Consider the following 19,283-nt stretch of genomic DNA (forward strand, 5'->3'; position numbering starts at 1 on the left):
AAAAGGTTTTTTATGTACACAGGAAGTTAATCTTTAGAAGGTGCCATTCATTTATAGTATCCTCTCCTGGGTTTTAATTTAATTAATTATTTTTTAATTTAATTTAATTTTTTATATCTGTGATGCAATACCAAAGATATGTGCTTATAATAAACCTCTTTCCCCCCCCCCAAATATATATATATAATAAAAATATAATTTGTTTTCTTTCACACTGTGTTTCATGCTATCATTCCCATACATTGTGCCTTATAAAATTTAAAATTAATCCCCATTGATCTATACTCACTATTACCCTATCTTTTCAGATCCCCATTGGAATGTTCCTAATTCTCTCACCCTTCCAACCTCCCACCAACTAGAGATTTACTTCTTTCCCCTCCTCAGCTCCTTACCCGCTTTTCCATCTTTGAATATTCATACATGTCTTACTGATAATACTTTTGATTTTTACAATAATACTGTTACAATATTTGTCCTTAAGAGCCTGGGTTAATTCACTCATCATAATGTTTTTTAGCCTCTCTCAATTTATAGAATATTTTTCTAAATCGTTGCTCCTGAGTGCTGCATAGTATTGCATTCTGTAAACATACCACAGTTTCTCAATCCAGTTGCTTGTTTATGGACATTTGGGCAGTTTCCATTTTCTTGCTATTATGCATAATGCTTCTTTGGATATCAGTGTACGCTGATATACTGATATACTCATTTATGTCTCAGTTGTATTTTCTTCAGGGTATACCCCTAGCCTTGTAATAGCTGGGTCAAATGGAATTTATATGTTCAGCTTTTTGACAAAATATCAAACTGCATTCCAGAGTGGTTGTACCATTTTGTAATCTCATCAACAGCATCTGAGAGTTCTAATCTCTCCACACCTCTTCCAATATTTATTGCTTGTTGTTGTTACTGTTATGTGTCGCCAAGTCGCTTGCAACTCATAGTGACCCTATGTACAACAGCCCTAAACTATATTCTGTCCTGTGCCAATCGCACTGTCTCTGACACTCCCATCCCGATTACCCCAGTCACTGAATCAATCCACCTCATGGAGGGCCTTCCCTTCCTGCGCTGTCCCTTCACCCTCCCAAGCATGATGTCCTTCTCCAAGGACCAGTCCCACCTTACAACATGTCCAAAGTATGTTAGATGGAGCCTCAGAATCCTTGGCTCCAAGGAGCCGCCAAATTTAACCCTCTCCAGGGTGAATTTGTTTGTTTTCTTGGCAGTCCATGGTACATTCAATACTCCTCTCCAGCACCACAGCTCAAAGGCATCAATTCTCCTTCTATCCTCCTTAGTCATTGTCCAACTCTCTGATGCATAACAAGTGATTGCATGGCCTTTGTCAGACGCACCTTAGTCTCCAGAGACACACCATTGCTCTTCAATACTTTGGAGAGGTCCCTAACAGCAGAATTTCCCATGGCAATAAGTCTTTTAATTTCCTGGCTACTTGTGCCAAGAGTGTTGACTGTGGAGCCAAGCAAACTAAAGCTTCAACAACTCAATCTCTCACCATACATCCTGATGCTACCAATTGGTCCAATGGTGAGAATCTTTGTCTTCTGGACATTGAGCCTCAATCCATATTGAAAGCTACAGTCCTTGACCCTCTGCAGTAAGTGCTTCAGGTCCTCCTCAGTTAATTGCTTACTGTCCGTTAAACTTTTGCCACCTGCTACTGGAGTGATATGGAATCTCATTGTGGTTTTTATTTGCATCTATCTTATTGTCATTGATATTCCCCCTTTTTATTTTTAACTTTTTATTGTGAATTGAGTGAAACTGTGCAGAGAATATTGATTTTCCATTCAACAGATCATACACATTATATATTATGACATTGGTTTCAGTTCCCCTACTAACCACATACTTCCTATAGCGTGTAAGTTCAATAATATCAGGAAGGTAGACAGTATTTAGAAGAATCAAGCATACAAGATCAAAAGAAAAGCGTATGCCAGGAATAAAGCTCAGAAAGGAGAAATTAATACAAATGGGAAACACAGATAGTGGAAAGTATGTAATATATTTTGAGTATTTCTTCATGTGTCTGTTGGCCATCAGAATATCTTTCTCTTTTGTCTTTTTTTCCATTTCTTTTGCCCATTTTGTAATTGAGTTTTCAATCTTTCTTGTTGAGGTTATCATGTTGTTATGTGCCATCAAGTCACTTGTGACTCATAGTGACCCTATATACAATAGCCCTGAAACATGGTCTGTCCTGTGCCAGCCTCCTTGTCTCTGGCACACCTCATTACTCCAGTCACTGAATCAGTCCATCTCATAAAGGTTCTTTCTTCCTCTCTTGCGCTGTCCCTCCACCATTCCAAGCATAATATCCCTTTCCAAGGGCTCATCCTCCTTGCAACATGCCTACAGTATGTCAGGCAAAGCCTCAGAATCCTTGCCTCCAAGGAGCAGCCTGGTTTTACTCTCCAAAAAATGAAACTGTTCTTCTGGCAGTCCATAGTATATTCAATACTATTCTCCAGCACCACAGCTCAAGGACATCAATTAGCTTTCTGTCATCCCTACTCATTGTCCAGATTTCTGATGCATAGCAAATAATTGCAAGGACTATGGCCTGGATCAGGTGCACCTTAGTCTCCAGACTGACACCATTGCTCTTCCGTACTCTGGAGAGGTCCCTGACAGCAGACTTTCCCAATGAAGTTCATCTTTTTATTTCCTGGCTGCTAGTACCAAGACTATTGATTGTGGAACCCAGCAAACTAAAGCTGTTAAAAATCTCGATACCTTCACCATCTGTCATGATACATCTAGTTGGCCCAGTGGTGAGAATCTTTGTTTTCTTGACATTGAGCTTCAATCCTTATTGAAGGCTGCAGTCTTTGACCTTCTGCAGCAAGCACGTCAAGTCCACCTCAGTTTCAGCAAGCAAGGTTGTGTCAACTGCATAACACAGTATGTTGATAAGTCCACGTCAAATCCTGATGCCACATTCCCAGCCTTCTGGATGATCTATTCTGCATATAGATTCAAAAGGTATGGAGATGGATCACATATCTGGCATACATCCTTCCCATTTTTGAACCATGCAGTATTTCCTTGCTTTGTTCTGACGACTGCATTCTGGTCCAAGTATAGGTTTCACATAACACAACCAAATGTTCTGGGATTCCCATTCTTCTCAGAGTCAGCCACAGTTTGTTGTGATCCACACAGTCAAATACCTTTGCATAGTCAATGAAACGCTGATAGACATTCCTCTGGTATTCTCTGATTTCATATGAGGCCATGTAGTAGTCTGGAAACTTTTTTCACGAGACCCTTGTCTGATATGGCTTTGCCATATGTTTTTTCACAGTAGGTTTTCTTTTCACCTTATAGAAAAGAGTTTGGTTTGGGGTTTTTTACATACAGATTGACTTAATCTTTAGAAGGTCCCATTCATTGACAGTACCTTCTCCTGTTTGTGAATTTCTGTGCTGCAATCCCAAAGCTACATGATTCAACTCCATTAGCTGCTGCTCCACAGAAGGATGGACAGTCTCCTCCCATGTGGTTAACTGCCTCTGAAAACCTACTCTAGGGTTAGCTATCGGTCAGTTCCAACTTGATGACATAGAACAACATCATCTATACCATACACTTGGCCTTCAAAGTTTGCTCTCATTTTGCCCCTCATGATCTTTATGTTGTGGGGATTTACCCCTACATCTCTGCTACAACTTGAGTTGATTTTTGTGTATAGTGTGGGATCCTACTTCTGCTTTCTGCAGGTAGCAGTCCAGTTTTGCCAGCACCATTTGTTGAAGAGGTTGCCATTTCCCAATTTGATGAGTTTTGTTTCCTTGTTGAATACTAATTGACCATAGGTAAATGGGTTAATTATTTGAGTTCTCAATTCTGTTTGATTAGTTTGTGTGTCTGTCGTTATACCGGTACCATGCTATTGTGATTATTATGACTTTTAGTAGGTTTTGAGACCAGGGAGTGCTAAGCCTCTACTTCATTTTAGGTTTTTCCTAAGTGTTTTGTGTTTTTAGGGTCACTTTATTTTCCAAATATATTTTCCAATTCCTTTTCTATCTTTAAAAAATTAATTTTATATCTCTATGGGAACTGAACTAACAATAGATTACTTTTGGTAAGATTGTCGTTTTCACTGTTTTGGATCTTTCTATCCATAAACAGGGAACATTTTTCCATTTAATTACATCTCATTGTTTCTCACAGTATTGTTTTGTAATTTTCTTTATAAAAGTTTTTTTGTGTTTCTAGTTGAGTTTATTCCCAAATATCTCAATTTCATGTTGGCTATTATAAATGATATTGCTTTCTTAGATTCCTAGCTGTGTTTTCTGTGTTACTGTAGAGGAATCCTACTGATTTTTGTATATTGATTTTATATCCTTACTCTACCAAACTGGTCTAGTAGATCTAACAATTGGGGTTTTTTGGTGTTTGGGTTTTTTGTTGTTGTTGTTTTTTCTGAGTCCTTGTGGGTTTTGTATACACTGTCAAATCGTCTGCAAATAGCAACAGTTTTGCCAACACTTTACCTATATGGTTGCCTCTTATTTCATTCATTTGTTGTATTGCCCTAGCTAATACTTCCAATACAATATTGACTAGAGGTGGTGAAAGTGGACATTCTTGTCTGGTCCCTATTTGCAGGGGAAAACTTTTATTAGTCTTTCTCCATTGAGAATGATGTTGGCTCTTGGTTTTGCATATACAATTACATTATGTTGAGGAAATTCCCTTCTATTCCTATTTTGTTGACTGTTTTAATCTGGAAAGGGTGTTGGATTTTATTGAAGACCTTCTCTGCGTCAGTTGATAGAATCATGTGGTTCTTTGCTTTGCTTTGTTAATGTGATGAATTGCATTGATTGTTTTTCCTTTGTTGAACTGTTGCATACCTGATAGGAATCCCACTTCGTTATGATGAATTATTTTCCTAATATATTGGGCAGGATTTTTAAAATGATTTTTATATCTGTGTTCATGAGATATATTGATCTGAAGTTTTTTCTCTTTTGGTAAAATCTTTGCCTGGTTTTGGTATTAAGATGTGTTTATTTCATAGAATGACTCCGGGAGTGTTCCTTCTTTTTTTCTTTTTAATAATATATAGAATTGGTGATAGTTCATCTCTGAATGTTTGGTAGAATTCAACAATGAAGCCATCTGGGCCAGGATTTTTTTTTTGGGGGGGTAGTCTTTTTATTATCTGCTCAATTGTTTCTTTTATGATGGGTCTGTTCAAGTGTTCCATGTCTGTCTGGGTCAATCTGAGTAGGGAATGAGTCCATTTCCTCTAGGTTTTTAAATTTATCAGAGTACAGATTTCCATAATATTCTCTTATTATCAATTTGTGTTGTTTGTCGAGTTGTTTATGTCTTATCTCTTTTTTTCCTTTTGTTAAGTTAGCCAATTGCTTGTCTATTTTATTGACTTCATTGAAGAGCCAGGTCCTGATCTTGGTGATGGTTTCAGCAAATGAAAATAAAACACACCAAAACCTCTGGGATATATTTAAGTCACTCATTAGGGGTAAGTACATAGCAATTGTCAAACACATTTAAAAAAGGAAGTAATAAGCAAAATCAATAACCTAATTCAACACCTCTATGAACTATAAAAAAACCAACAACAATCTAACTTTTTTATTTCTTCTATAATGTGAAACCTATACTTGGACCAAGAGGCAGTCGTCAGAACAGAGCAGGGCAACACTGCATGGTTCAAAATTGGGAAGGGTGTATGCCAGGGATGTGTCCTATCTCCATACCTTTTCAATCCGTATGCAGAGCAGATTATCCAAGAGGCTGGGCTCTATGAGGAGAAGCATGGGGTTAGGATTGGTGGAAGATCTATCAACAGTCTGCATTATGCAGATGACACAACCCTGCTTGCTGAAACTGAGGAGGACCGAGAAGCGGCTGCTGTACAGGGTCAAGGACTACAGCCTACAATATGGATTGAGGTTCAATGTCAAGAAGACAAAGATTCTCTCCACTGGACCAATCAGCAGCCTCAGGATGGATGGTGAAGAGATTGAGATTGTTCACAGCTTTAGTTTGCTTAGCTCCACAGTCAACACTCTTGGCACCAGTAGCCAGGAAATTAAAAGGTGCATTGCCATGAGAAAGTCTGCTGTTAGGGACCTCTCCAAAGTACTCAAGAGCAACGGTGTCTCTCTGAAGACTAAGGTCGGCCTGATACAGGCCATGATCTTTGCAATCACTTGTTATGCATCACAGAGTTGAACAATGACTAGGGAGGATAGAAGGAGAATTGACGCCTTTGAGCTGTGGTGCTGGAGAAGAGTATTGAATGTACCATGGACTGCCAAGAAAACAAACAGATTCATCCTAGAGAGGGTTAAGCCAGGCTACTCCTTGGAGGCAAGGATTCTGGGGCTTCGTCTGACATACTTTGGACATGTTGTAAGGAGAGACAGGTCCTTGGAGAGGGACATCATGCTTGGTAGGGTAGAGGGACAGCACAGGAGGGGAAGACCCTCTATGAGGTGGATTGATTCAGTGATTGGGGTAATCAGGATGGGTGTATCAGAGGCAATACGTTTAGCACAGGATAGAGCAGGGTTTAGGGCTGTTCTACATAAGGTCGCTATGAGTCACAAACGACTCGACGGCACATAACAACAACAACAACATAACCCAATCATGTTCTAGCGGAGTGTCATATAGCTTCCAGGTGGATGGCTTTGTAAGCTTTAACCTCTTGTCATGAATTTCTAATTTTATGGCCTTGTCTTAAAAGATACTTTGTATTTTTTCAGTGTTTTGAATTTGTTGAGGCTTGCATTGTGTCCTAATATATGATCAGTTCTGGAGAATGTACCATCTGAACTTGAGAAAAAAGTAAATTGGCTTTTAGTTGAATGCAGTTCCACATCCACAAGGTTGAGTTTACTAGTTAAATAGTTTAGATCTTCTGCATCTTTGTTAAGTATCCTTTGGTGAGAGTTAAATAAACTCTTTTTTTAATTGTAAAAAATAAATTTATTAACGTTTTCAAGATCATCCTAGACACCTCAAACCAAAGGAAAAAATATTCACCACTATGCCCCTTCACCTCTACCCAACTGTAGTCATTGCGATTGAGACCCAACTCATAATTGACTTTCTGTTGTGTTTTTGGAGACTGTAAATCAAACAGGAGGAGATTGTCTATCTTTTTTCTTCAGAACTACAATGAGATTTGAAGCACCAGAGCGGCACCAATAGTGGTTTGGTGCACATCTCAAAGTAGCAACCATTTGTTATCATGAACTGTATACACACTTCAAATTTTTAATATCATTTCTATTTTTTCAAAGGCTGCTTTTGAGGAATTAATTTGTAATTTTGAATTGTACAAGTTGGAACCTTACCGTCCAGGGACTGCTTATATACAATTTAGCCGTTTAAGTTGTAGCCTTTGTAAATAAATCACTAAGCCATTTGCTAAACAAAGTCTTTTCAGAAGACTTTGGAATAACCAACAGTCCTTTTTTGGACATATCCTGATGGGATTATGATTCAATATCTCCAAGAAAAACGGATGCTAAGAGACAAAGGTAACTTGAGTTTTTCTTAGTTCTGACAGAATGTAAATACACTTCTTACACAAAAGTTTGTACATTGGTTTTTGGCTTTGTTTCTTTATCCTTTTTTCTTCTCAAGCTACCCTTTAAAATAATCTGTTCATCTCTTATTTCTGCATTCCTTCTCTTTGCTTTGGCTTCTCAACATTCTAGTGCAATTTCTGGAGACTCAAGGTGACAATTCATTTTGGTCTTCCTCTTATGTCTTTGTAACCACCTTTTACTCTCTTTCTGTACAGTATCTCTGATGTTACCCCATAACTATTCTGGTCTTTGATCATTAATGATCAGTTCCTCAAACATAGTCTAGAGATTTTTAAATTCAGATGGAGTAGACTTGAAGTTTTAATTTTGGTTCCTGTGGACTTGTTTTAATTTTCTTCAGCTTCAGTTTAAGCTTACACATGAGTAATTGATGGTCTGTTTTACAGTCAACACCCAGCTTGATTTTAACTGCAGATATTTTGCTTTTCCAGTGATTCTTTACATGGACATAGTAATCTGATTCCTGTGCAGTCTATCAGATGAGGTTTATGAGTAAAGATGGTTTTTGGTTTGTGTTCATTTTTTAAAAAAAGTATTTGTAATGCATAAATCATTGAACATACAATATCCAATCATTCCTTGTCCAACTTAATTTTTGTCACTAATATCATAGTTTTTGAGAAAAAAATATTTTTTTCCTCATTGTTTCCAATTTTGCAATCCAATCATCAATAATTATTAATGCATCTTGATTGCATGTATGGTCAATTCAAACTGCAAAAGTTGGTAGAAATTCTTGATTTCCTCTTTTATGGCTTTAGTTGTTCATGCATGTATTTGAACAATAGTCGTATAACAGGTCTTCCTTCTATGCATATTAGCAGTATCCCATCACATACAAAGTGTACTTTAGGATAAGTATTAAAATTATATTTGTATTATGAGTGTAACACCACACTTTCTCAGTTTTTCATTTGTGGCATAATAGATTTGCATCTCTCTAATTACTAGTGATTTTGAGCATTTTTTTTTTTTCATTTGTCTGTTGGCCATCTGACTTTCCTTTTTGGTGAAACATCTGTTCCTGTCTTCTGAAAATTTTGTGATTGGGTTGTTTGTCTTTACCTTGTTGATGCATTTCAGATGTGCCCTTATCAGATATGCCATTGGTGAATATTTTTTGTCTGCTTCCCTGTGACCCTCCTTTTTACTCTATTGAAGAAAGTTTTGATGCACACAAGGGTTTGCTGCTTTTTTAAAAAAATTTTATTTTTTATTATTTGTGTGTGTACCGTCAAATTGGATCTGATTAGTACAGGAGGAGATTGTGTCTCCTTCTCCAGCAGCATATCTGGTGGATTTGAACTGCTCACCTCTGGGATTGCAGTGCAGCTTCTTGTAAGGATTTACTTTTAATAGAAAGTTTCCTTCATCTATTTAATCTTCTATGAGCGTTTTTTTTATTATGGTTGAAGGTCTATTCATGACATAGATTAAGACTAAGAAATTTGTTCCTATTTTTTCTTCTGAGAATCTTTAAATTTTCAGATTGTACCCCTGATCTCTGATCTGCCATGAGTTGGGTTTTTTTTGTGTGTGTATAAATGAGGTGTGGATTTCAATTTAAGGTAAACGGGTATCCAGTTTTATCAACATAATTTGTCATTTGTTAAGACTTTTGGTTTTGTCATTTCCCCCTTCAATTGATTTCTCTCCTTGTCAATGATCAGCTGACTAGAGAGAGATTGATTTCTGGGTTCTCTATTCTATTCCACTGATACCTGTGCATGTCGTCCTGTCAGAACTATGCTGTTTTGACTGCTGCACTTGGTTTTGAGGTCAGGGAGTGTGATGGTTTCTATGTTTTGTTTTGTTTCTTCCAGTAGTACTTTTTTTCCCAAATACTAATCACTCATTTTTATTGATAATATAGTTTCCTATGCAGTAGATTCTCTAAGACATAAATTTAAGCTTCTGCTTTAAGCAAACAAGAGATGGGATGGAAAATAGTGCTTTGTTACTCATGGTCTTTATCCTTTCCAGATAAAATTGGAAATATCCTTTTTCATCTCCTTAAAGAATGTATATTGGGATTGCATTGAACTTGTAAATTTCTTTTCATAGAACTGTCTTTTCACTTACTGAGTCTTCCTACTGATGAATATGGTATATTATTCCGTTTATCTAGGTGTCTTTTTGTTTCTTATACTACTGTTTTGTAATTTCCTTTATATGGATCTTTTATGCCTCTTGTTAGGTTTGTTCCTAAGCATTTCAACTTGTGGTTAGCTCTTACAGTTGAGAATGTTTTATTTTTCAGTGTTTTCTTTGTTACTATAAAGAAATTAATTTCTTTTCCCCTTCTCCCTGCACCCACCATAATTCCCCCTTCCCCACCCTCAGCTCCCTATACCCTCCCCTTCCCTCTTTGGATATCCATATACAAATTAGTGGTTATCCTTCTTCTTTTATAATGGTCATATACAGTATTTTGATGTGCCTGAGTTAGGTTAGTCAGCATAATGCTCTCTAGCTCTCTTATGTTATGTTGTATTTTTCTAAATAGTTGTTCCTGAGTGTTGCATAGTATTCTAATATATGAATATACCACACATTCATTCTGAATGAACAAAGTCCCACAAGGATAAATGTTGTATAAAATCATTACTGTAGAATGAGTAATGAGGCTCCAATCCAAATGATGACTCAATCTGGTCATTTGTTGATAGACATTTGGGCTATTTCCATGTTCCTGCTACTGTGGCTAATGCTGTTATGAACATCAGTGTACAAATCGCCATTTGTATCTTAGTTCTATTTTCGGTGGCATATATTCCCAACAGGTCTGGTGGTAGATCTTATATTCTGCTATTTTGGTGAATTGGACAGTCATTCTTATAGATTTAAGTTTGTTGAACTTCAGTTTGAATTTGCATATGAATATTTGGTGGTCTATTTCACAGCCCCTAGCCTTGTTTTGACTGCTGATTGAGCTTTTCCATCAACTCTTTCCACAGATGTAGTTAATCAGACCTTTGTGTAGTCTATCAAGGAAAGTCACTGTGTATAGTAATTGCTTATTTATATTTTTAGAAGAGGTATTTGCAGTGAATTAATAATTTATTGTACAGAAGTCTATCATTTTGTCTCCACTGCAGTTTGTATCACCAAGATTATATTTTCCAACTATCAATCCTTCTTAGTTTCAATATCATGCATTAGGGTCAACAATTACTACTAATACGTATTTTTTTAAAAGTTTTCTACTAGTTTATTTACAAAATTTGAATACAACTTTGGACAAATTCTTTCAATTTTCCTCACTCTACCCACCCATCAAATTGTACAACCCAGTAATTAATCCCCCCACTTTACTTGCACATCCACCTCCCTTTGTTTCCAGCCTCTCCTACCCTTATTTGTATCCTTATACTCATTCTACGATAATGGTTTTATACAATATTTATCTTTGTGGGACTGAGTTAGTTCACTCAGCATAATACTCTCCAGTCCCACCCAAGTTAGGTAATAATTTACAAGATCATTTCTCTTGCATGCTGTATAGTATTCCATTTTGTGAATGTACCATAATTTCTCAATCCATCTGTTTGTGGTTAGACATTTTGGCTATTTCCATCTTGATTGCATATTTGTTCAATTTGAAACTGTAAGTTTATAGAAATCCTCAATTTCTTCATCTTTTACTTTATCAAAATGTTGATACGTTTATTTGAATAATAATTGTATTTATGGTTATTTTTTATATGTGTATGGTTAGTATCCTGTCACAACATTGTATGTTAAAATAGACCTCGAAATATTCTTTTTGAAGTTGAATTGGACACCATTCCTCTTCAATTAGAAATATTAACAAGATTTCAAATAGCAATAAAATAGTAGTACAAGAAGGGAAAGCAAAATATTGTGAGAAAGTATGTCAAAGGTATTTGTGTCTGAGTCATATTTTTTTCTTTCTTTCTTTCTTTTTTTTTTTTAATTGCTAACATTGAGAAGAATGAGAATCCCAGAACACTTAGTTGGGCTCATGAGAAATCTGCAGACCAAGAAATAGTTTTTCAAACAGAACAAGGAAAACATTGCATGGTTGTCAGAGTTGTATCTTTTCTCCATTCCCATTCAACCTGTATTCAGAGCAAGTATTTTGAGAAGCTGGACTATATGAAAAAGAGTGTCAACAGGAATGGAGGAAGACACTCAACAACCTGCATTATCCAGATGACATAACTTTGCTTATAGAAAGTGAATAAGACTTGAGATCATTGTCAAATTTTTCAATGTGTATTAAATTTAAACATCGAGAAAACAAAAATACTCAGTATTAGACCAATAGCCTTCATCATGATAGATTGAGAAAAGACTGAAGTTGATAATTACTTCAATTTCCTGGGATCTTCATTCAACACACATGGGAGCAGCTGCCAACAATTTAAGAGTCATTGGGAAACTGTGTTGTCATGGACTTCTTCAAATGCTTAAGATCAAGGATGTCAATTTAAAGACTAAGGTGTTTCTGATCCAAGCCATGTTATTTTCAATTACTGTTTATCCATCTGAGAGTAGGTCAATGACTAAGAATGACAGGAAAATTGATAACTTTGAATTATGGTGTTAGAAAAGAGGACTTTGTCATTTTGGGGGGAGATATCTTGTTTTGGGCTTGCGTGGTGAGTGAGGTACCCTGCTTCTTTCGAGACATTGAAGTGGAAGAGTTTTGAAAACTAAGGTGTTAGTTGGTTCTTGATGTCACTACTTCTCTTTCACACTCCCAAGCTTGATGTCCCTCTCCAAGGACCTGTCCCTCCTTACAACATGTCCAAAGTATGTTAGATGGAGCCTCCGAATCCTTGCCTCCAAGGAGCCACCTGGTTTAACCCTTTCCAGGATGAATCTGTTTGTTTTCCTAGCAGTCCATGGTATTCTCAATACTCTTCTCCAGCACCACAGCTCAAAGGCATCAATTCTTCTATCCTCCTTGGTCATTGTCCAACTCTCAGATGCATAACAAGTGATTGCAAAGACCGTGGCCTGTATCAGACGCACCTTAATCTCCATCTAACATACTTTGGACATGTTATAAGGAGACTGGTCCTTGGAGAAGGACATCATGCTTGGGAGGGTGGAGGGACAGCGCAGGAGGGGAAGGCCCTCTATGAGGTGGATTGATTCAGTGACTGGGATAATCGGGATGGGAGTGTCAGAGACAGTGCGATTGGCACAGGAGAGAGCAGAGTTTAGGGCTGTTGTACATAGGGTCGCTATGAGTTGCAAGCGACTCGACGGCACATAACAACAAACAACATTGATTATATCACCATGTGTATGAATTATAAAAAATATTTATTTTTTTAAAGGATATTGATTGTGGATTTAAATCCTTAGGAAGATCAGTCTTTAGTATTTATTATGATGTTGTTTATAGGACCTTTGAGGTTTTTTGGTTGTTTTATTGTTTTTGTTTTTTATGTTGAGATATAATCCATACAAATGTTGTAGTCTTTTATCTTAAATAAGTCCTTCCAGTTGTCTTCACTTTCTATAAGAAAGGTTGTGTCATCTGTTTCATCTGCATTATTCTTGTTGTTGAGTCTTCTTTCAATCTCAATGCCACATCCTTCTTCATATAGTCCAGACATGTGATTATTTGCTGAATAAACAATTTGAATAGGCATGTTGAAAGTATAAAACTCTATTACACACTTATTCTGATTTTAAGCCATGCAGTATTTTGTCCAAGTGATTGCTACTTAATCTATGTCCAGGTTCCACATGAGTACAATTAAATGTTAAATTCCCAGTCTTCTCAATGTTATCCATAATATATTATGAGCCACAAAGTAGAATGCCTGGCACAGTCAATAAAAAGCAAGTAAATATATTTATTGGTTTTCAACCAAGATCAATCTACTATTAGAAAAAAATAATCTCACCACATTTTCTCTTCTGAATTGAAATTGAATTTCTGGTAGTTGCTTATGTAGTTTTCAAATTTTTTTTAATAATCTCATAAGATTTTAATTATGTATTTAGGAATTGGAACAAATATGGATATTCTGCAGTTGATTCCAAATTTTTGACATAGCCAAGTGTGCTCATTCATCTCTGCATTTGTGGAGACTCTTCCCATCCTGATATATATATATAATAATCTTCTGTTTACCTATCCTATTTCTTCATATTCTCCTTATGCATTAATATATTTACATTGAAGAAGTTTCAGAATCTCCTCCAACAATCATTTTGTTTTCTTTGGTTCTTGCTATTGGTGTTTTTTCCTACCTGGCTTTAGGTTAATGTTGACTTTGTAGAGATGAGAAATAGTCTTTCATCCTCTCTCTTTTAGGAAAGTTAGAACAGGACTATTGTCAGTTGGGAAAGTCTGTAGTCAAAGACCTCTCTAAACCACAGAGGGTCAGTTTGAGGACTAAGCTGTGTTTAATTTAGGCTATGGTCTTCTCAATCATTAGCTATGCATCTGAGAGCTGGCAAATGAATGATGAGGACAGATGAAGAATTAAGACCTTTAGACCTTTACGTTGTGATGTTGGGGTAGAGTACAGAATATCCCATCAGTTACTAAACTAACAAACATATACATCTTGGAAAAAGGATAGCCGAGTGCTCCTTAGAGGCTTAGATGACAAAGTTTTGTCTCATACACTTGGACATTTTGTTAGGAAATTATATTCCTTAGAAATAGATGTTATACTTGGAAAGGTAGCGGGTCAGTGAAAGAGAGGAAGACCCTCAGCCAAATGCATTGATACAATAACTGCTGCAATGGGCTCAAAATAATGAGAATGGCACAGGATAGGACAGGGTTCAGATCTAGGGTTGCTACGTAACTTTGTGGCACTTAACAACAACAGCGTGAGTTATACTCCTAATGTTAGGTAAAATTACCTCATACACTGTCTGGAAGTTTTTTGTTAATAACAGTGTCTTTGTTGATAATCAGCAGTGTGGATAACAGCATTTTTGTTGATAATCAGCAAGTCTAGGAGTTTTTGTTGGTAACAGTGATGGGAAATATTTTATTACTGAGTAATCTCTCCATTTGATGTAAATTTATTGTGAATATTTATTTATCATAAATATTCATGTGTAGATTTATGTATCGCTACAAGTTGGTTATGTGCATCTCTAAAATTTATCCAGTTCATCTGTATATGGAATTTGTGGGGATGCAGTTGTTCATCATATTTGGTTATGGTCTATTTTTTGGCTTCTTTTGGTTAATTTATAATATCTCTGCTTTTGTTTTGGTGTTTGCATCTCTCTTTTTTGTCACTTTCACTATAGATTTATCAATTTTACAGTTATTTTAAAAACAAACCTCTGGTTTCCTTCATTTTTCTCTATTGTTTTACTGTTCTCTATAAATAGAGCTTTGGTGATGTAATATGTTATATGTTGCGCTCCCCATCAAAAGATCTGCAGTATGAAGCTACCATTTCTTTCCATGGAAGAAATAGAAACCATTTTCTGTATTAAGAGTACATCCATGGAAACCCAATATTATTGTTGTTAGAGGCAATCAAGCCAAGTACGACTCATAGCAACCATTTTATCAACAAACGTGAACCTTGCCCTATTGTGTGCCATCAAGACCATATCTGTACACTTTGAGCCCATAGTTCCAGCGACTATGTCAATCTACCTTTTTTGACTTACCCTCTACATTTCCAAACATGAGGTCTTTTTCTAAGAACTAGCCCTTCCTTACAACATGTTCACAGTATATGAGACAAAGCTGCACCAACCTCACCTCTACAAAGCATCCTTTTTGCACTTTCTCTAAGTCAGGCCTTCTTGTCTTCTTAGCAGTAATGAGATATGTAGTAGTCTTCTCCAACACCACAGTTCAAAGGAATCAGTTCTTCTCACTTATCCTATTCATTGCCCAAATTTCAGATGCATAGAAAGTAATTGAAAAGAGCATGGATTGAATCTGTACCTTAGTCTTTAAAGCACTTTGACGAGGTCTGAGACAGCAGGTTTTCCCGCTATAACACATCTTCTAATTTTTTTTTTTTTTAGTGCTAGTAATAATTGTGTGGATTGTGAATCCAAGCAAGATAAAAGTATTGGCAACTTCAGTATTTTTCCATTTATCATGATGTTAGCTATTGACCCAATAGTTAGAATTTTTGCTTTGTTGATTTTGAGGTGTAATCCATATTGAATATTGTAGGCTTTGATCTTCTGCAACAGATGTTTCAAGTCATTCTCACTAAGAGAAAGCAAACTTGTGCCATCTGTGTAACTAAGCTTTCTGTCTAGTCCTCCAAACCTGATAGCACATTCCTCTTTATAAAGTCCAGCTTCTGAAGTGATTTGCTTATCATACTCATTGAATAGGTATGGATAAAGGATACAGCCCTATCGCCCCTGGGCAAAAAGGTCAATGAATGCAACTAAAATGGTATAATTTTAAAAAATAACTAGATTTGTTGTATTTTAAGAGTAATACATTCCACATGTTTAGATCATCTTCACCTCATGGATTAACTTTTCATAAAATTTGTTTTTGTGTAAAGAGTTCCGCTGTGCATTTCTTCCTCTGCTCTATAATGTGCAGGTCGTGCACTTGACCTTCATGCTTACTTAGTAAAGGCACTCAGGCTGATGCACTCATTCACAGCAGGCATTGTGAAATCAGCAGTATTTGGATGGCCTCATGAACTTACAGGAAATCTTGTACTGATGGATGGACATTCAGTCACCAAAGTAGATGAAAGTGCACATGTGATCTTTGTCACTGGCATAAGGTGCATGATTACTGCTGGAAACAGACACATTTTGATAGTGTGGCTGGCTTGTGGTTTCTAAAAATCAAACCAGATTTCCATGATGGGACAGTTTTTCTGCCACAGGGAAAGAGACAGTGTTCCAGTTTAGCTGAGTTCTTCCTTCGATGAGGGCCTGGAAGAGTGAAGGGATGGGCTTTTAGTTCCTCCTTCTTACTGGACGCTGAGGATGTGTCACTGTAATTTCGAGGATTGCACATACTGATGCAATCACAGTACTCATTCCAAAGCACACCCACACAAAGCAGGCATTCTTGACAGCAGGAACTATCTCTTTCTCCAGGATGGCACTGACACAGTTCCTGAATGAGGCATTTACTCACATCACTGGCACAGAGTGATTTATTACAGCTCAGGGTCATGGCGATCCACATCAGGAACACCAGGATGGGCAAAATGAGCACAACAAAATGTGACTTCATGTTTCTTCAAGGAAGACAAGCAACTTGGAGGAAGCCTCTTGACCCCAGCAAGTCTGGATGGTTCAGTGCTACCCACTCCACAGAGTGCCACCAGCCACTCACATAGGGTTTTCGCTATGTGGTATAAATAAGGTGGCAAATACAGCCAGATACGCACAACGAGGAGAAGAAAACATCAATGAATGGGACTCTCTATAAATTAAGTTCTTGTGTGCATCAAAGGCTTTTCCAGTAGAGTAAAAATAAAACCTATAGACTGGTAAAAAAAACATTTGACAATGAAAACTCAGACATGGGTCTCATAACAAAAGTTTCCAGAATACTAGAGAAAAGTACTGGTAACCCAGTCACAAAATGGGCAAAAGATTTCGCAGAGAAGACATGCAGTTGGCTAGCAGATAAATGAAAAAAAAAAAGTGCTCAAAATCACTGAAAATCAGAGATATGCAAATGTAAGCCACAATGAGATACGATTTCACTTCACCAGCAATGGCAAAGTTTAACAGGACAGCAAGTCATAAATCTTAGAGAGGATGTGGAGAGGTTGAAAATCTTACATACTACTGGTGGAAGTGTAAAATTGTACAACCACTCTAGAAGGCAAGTTTCCTCAAAAAGTTGAATATAGAAATCCCATATGACTCAGCTATTCCATTGCTAGGAATATACTCCAATGAAAATAGAACTGAGGCATAATTGGAGATTTTCATGCCTGTGTTCATAGCAGTATTAGTCATAGTTGCAAGAAAATGGAAGCAGCCCAAATGTCCATCAACAAACGAATGGCTTAAGAAGCTGTGGTATATTCACACAATGGAATACTATGCAATAGTAAGGAACAAAAATTTTGTAAAATACTGTAAAACATGAAAGAGCCTAGAGAATATTATGCTGAGTGAATTAATTTAGCACTCTACGAAGGGCAAATATAAGGCTGTTACTGTAAAAATAGAAGAGGGAGGAATAAATAGTAGGGTATATATAAAAGTCCAAAGGAGGAAGTGGAGGGAGGCAGGGAGATGGAGTGTGGGAAGCGGAGGAAATCAATAGAATGGCAGAATTTGTTAGGTGGAAGCAGGAGGTGAAGGGATTCGAAAGATCCCATGGGGTTCTGAAAAGATGGGTTAGTAACGGGTATAGATTAGTAGTGCTGATTAATTTTTTAAAACACAATGTATTGGAATGATTTTATGAAACAATTGGAATGAAGGAATCTGTAAAACAATGTATTTGAATGAAACACAATGTATATGAGTTTTATTTGCAAACCATATAAATTTTAAAACATTTTTAAAAGAGCAAAAATCCTTAGCAGTGGACCAAAAACAACATTATGATGGGGAAAAGATTGAAATTGTCATTGATTTCATTTTACTTGAATCCACAATCCCTGGCATTTTTCAGAAGTGAAAGGATGTATTGCATTAGGAAAATCTTCTGTCAGAGATCACTCCAAAGTACTGAGGAATGATGGTCTCTGTTTGAAGACTGAGATGTGCCTGATTCAGCCCATGATTTTGTCATTTGCTATCCTTTTGATATCTGGACAGTGAAGAAGAATTATAGTATTGATGCCTTTGAGTTGTAGTGTTGGAGTACTGAATATCCCATGGACTGACAAAAGAACAGATATGTCTTAGAGAAAATGCAGCCAGGTTGCTCCTTATAGGCAAGGATTGTGATGCTGTATTGCACAGACTTCTGAAAATTGTTAGGAGAAGCTCTTCCTTGGATAGTTACATCATGCTTGGACAAATAGAGGGTCAGCAAAAGAGAAGAAGACCTTTAATGAGATTGATTGAAATGGGGTCTGTGTCAATGAGCTCAAGTATGTCAGAGGTGATGAGGATAGTACAGAATAAGACAGGGCTCAGATCTTTTGTTCTAAGGTTGTTATGAGTCGTATCTCAACTCAGTGACACATAACAACAACATGTTCATGCTTATATTAATTTTACAGGTTCTGTCCCATAATGAAAGTGTTATCTTTAAATCCTTAAGTATTACTTTGCATATGACTCCTTTCTTATCTGTCAGATATGTATGCATTTTAGTTAATACATCTTTTTTGCTGAATTGACTTTTACTGTTATGTGATGGCCTTCTTCACCTTTTTAAACATTTTTTTAAATGTAAAGTCTATTTTTTAAAAATTTTTAATATTAAGGTGCCTTTTGGTTACTAATTGTGGAGAATATTATTTTCTATCCATTCACTTTCAGTCTGTGTCGTTTGGTCTAAGTTGTGTTTTTTGCATCTCCCATAAGGGTGGGTCATTCTTTGTGTTCATTCTACCACTTTGAGTCTTGGAATAGAGACTTTAAATAATTTCTATTTAAGATGTTGCTGTTGTTATGTGCGGTCGAGTCGCTTGCGACTCATAGTGACCCTATGTACAACAGCCCTAAACTCCGCTCTGTCCTGTGCCAATCACACTGTCTCTGACACTCCCATCC

General features: G+C 36.7%; 1 protein-coding gene and 1 pseudogene across 1 annotated transcript in view; one reads left to right on the forward strand and one right to left on the reverse strand.

Annotated features, from left to right (window-relative positions):
- The window catches only part of LOC102845674 (disintegrin and metalloproteinase domain-containing protein 2-like), a 210,866-nt gene that overhangs the window by 92,335 nt on the left and 99,248 nt on the right, over positions 1-19,283 (forward strand). The window lies entirely within an intron of this gene.
- LOC102876697 lies at positions 16,203-16,827 on the reverse strand (annotated as a pseudogene).

Source organism: Elephantulus edwardii, unplaced genomic scaffold (genome assembly GCF_000299155.1).
Source record: "Elephantulus edwardii isolate Elephantulus edwardi_28Jun2011 unplaced genomic scaffold, EleEdw1.0 scaffold00279, whole genome shotgun sequence".
Lineage (NCBI taxonomy): Eukaryota > Metazoa > Chordata > Mammalia > Macroscelidea > Macroscelididae > Elephantulus > Elephantulus edwardii.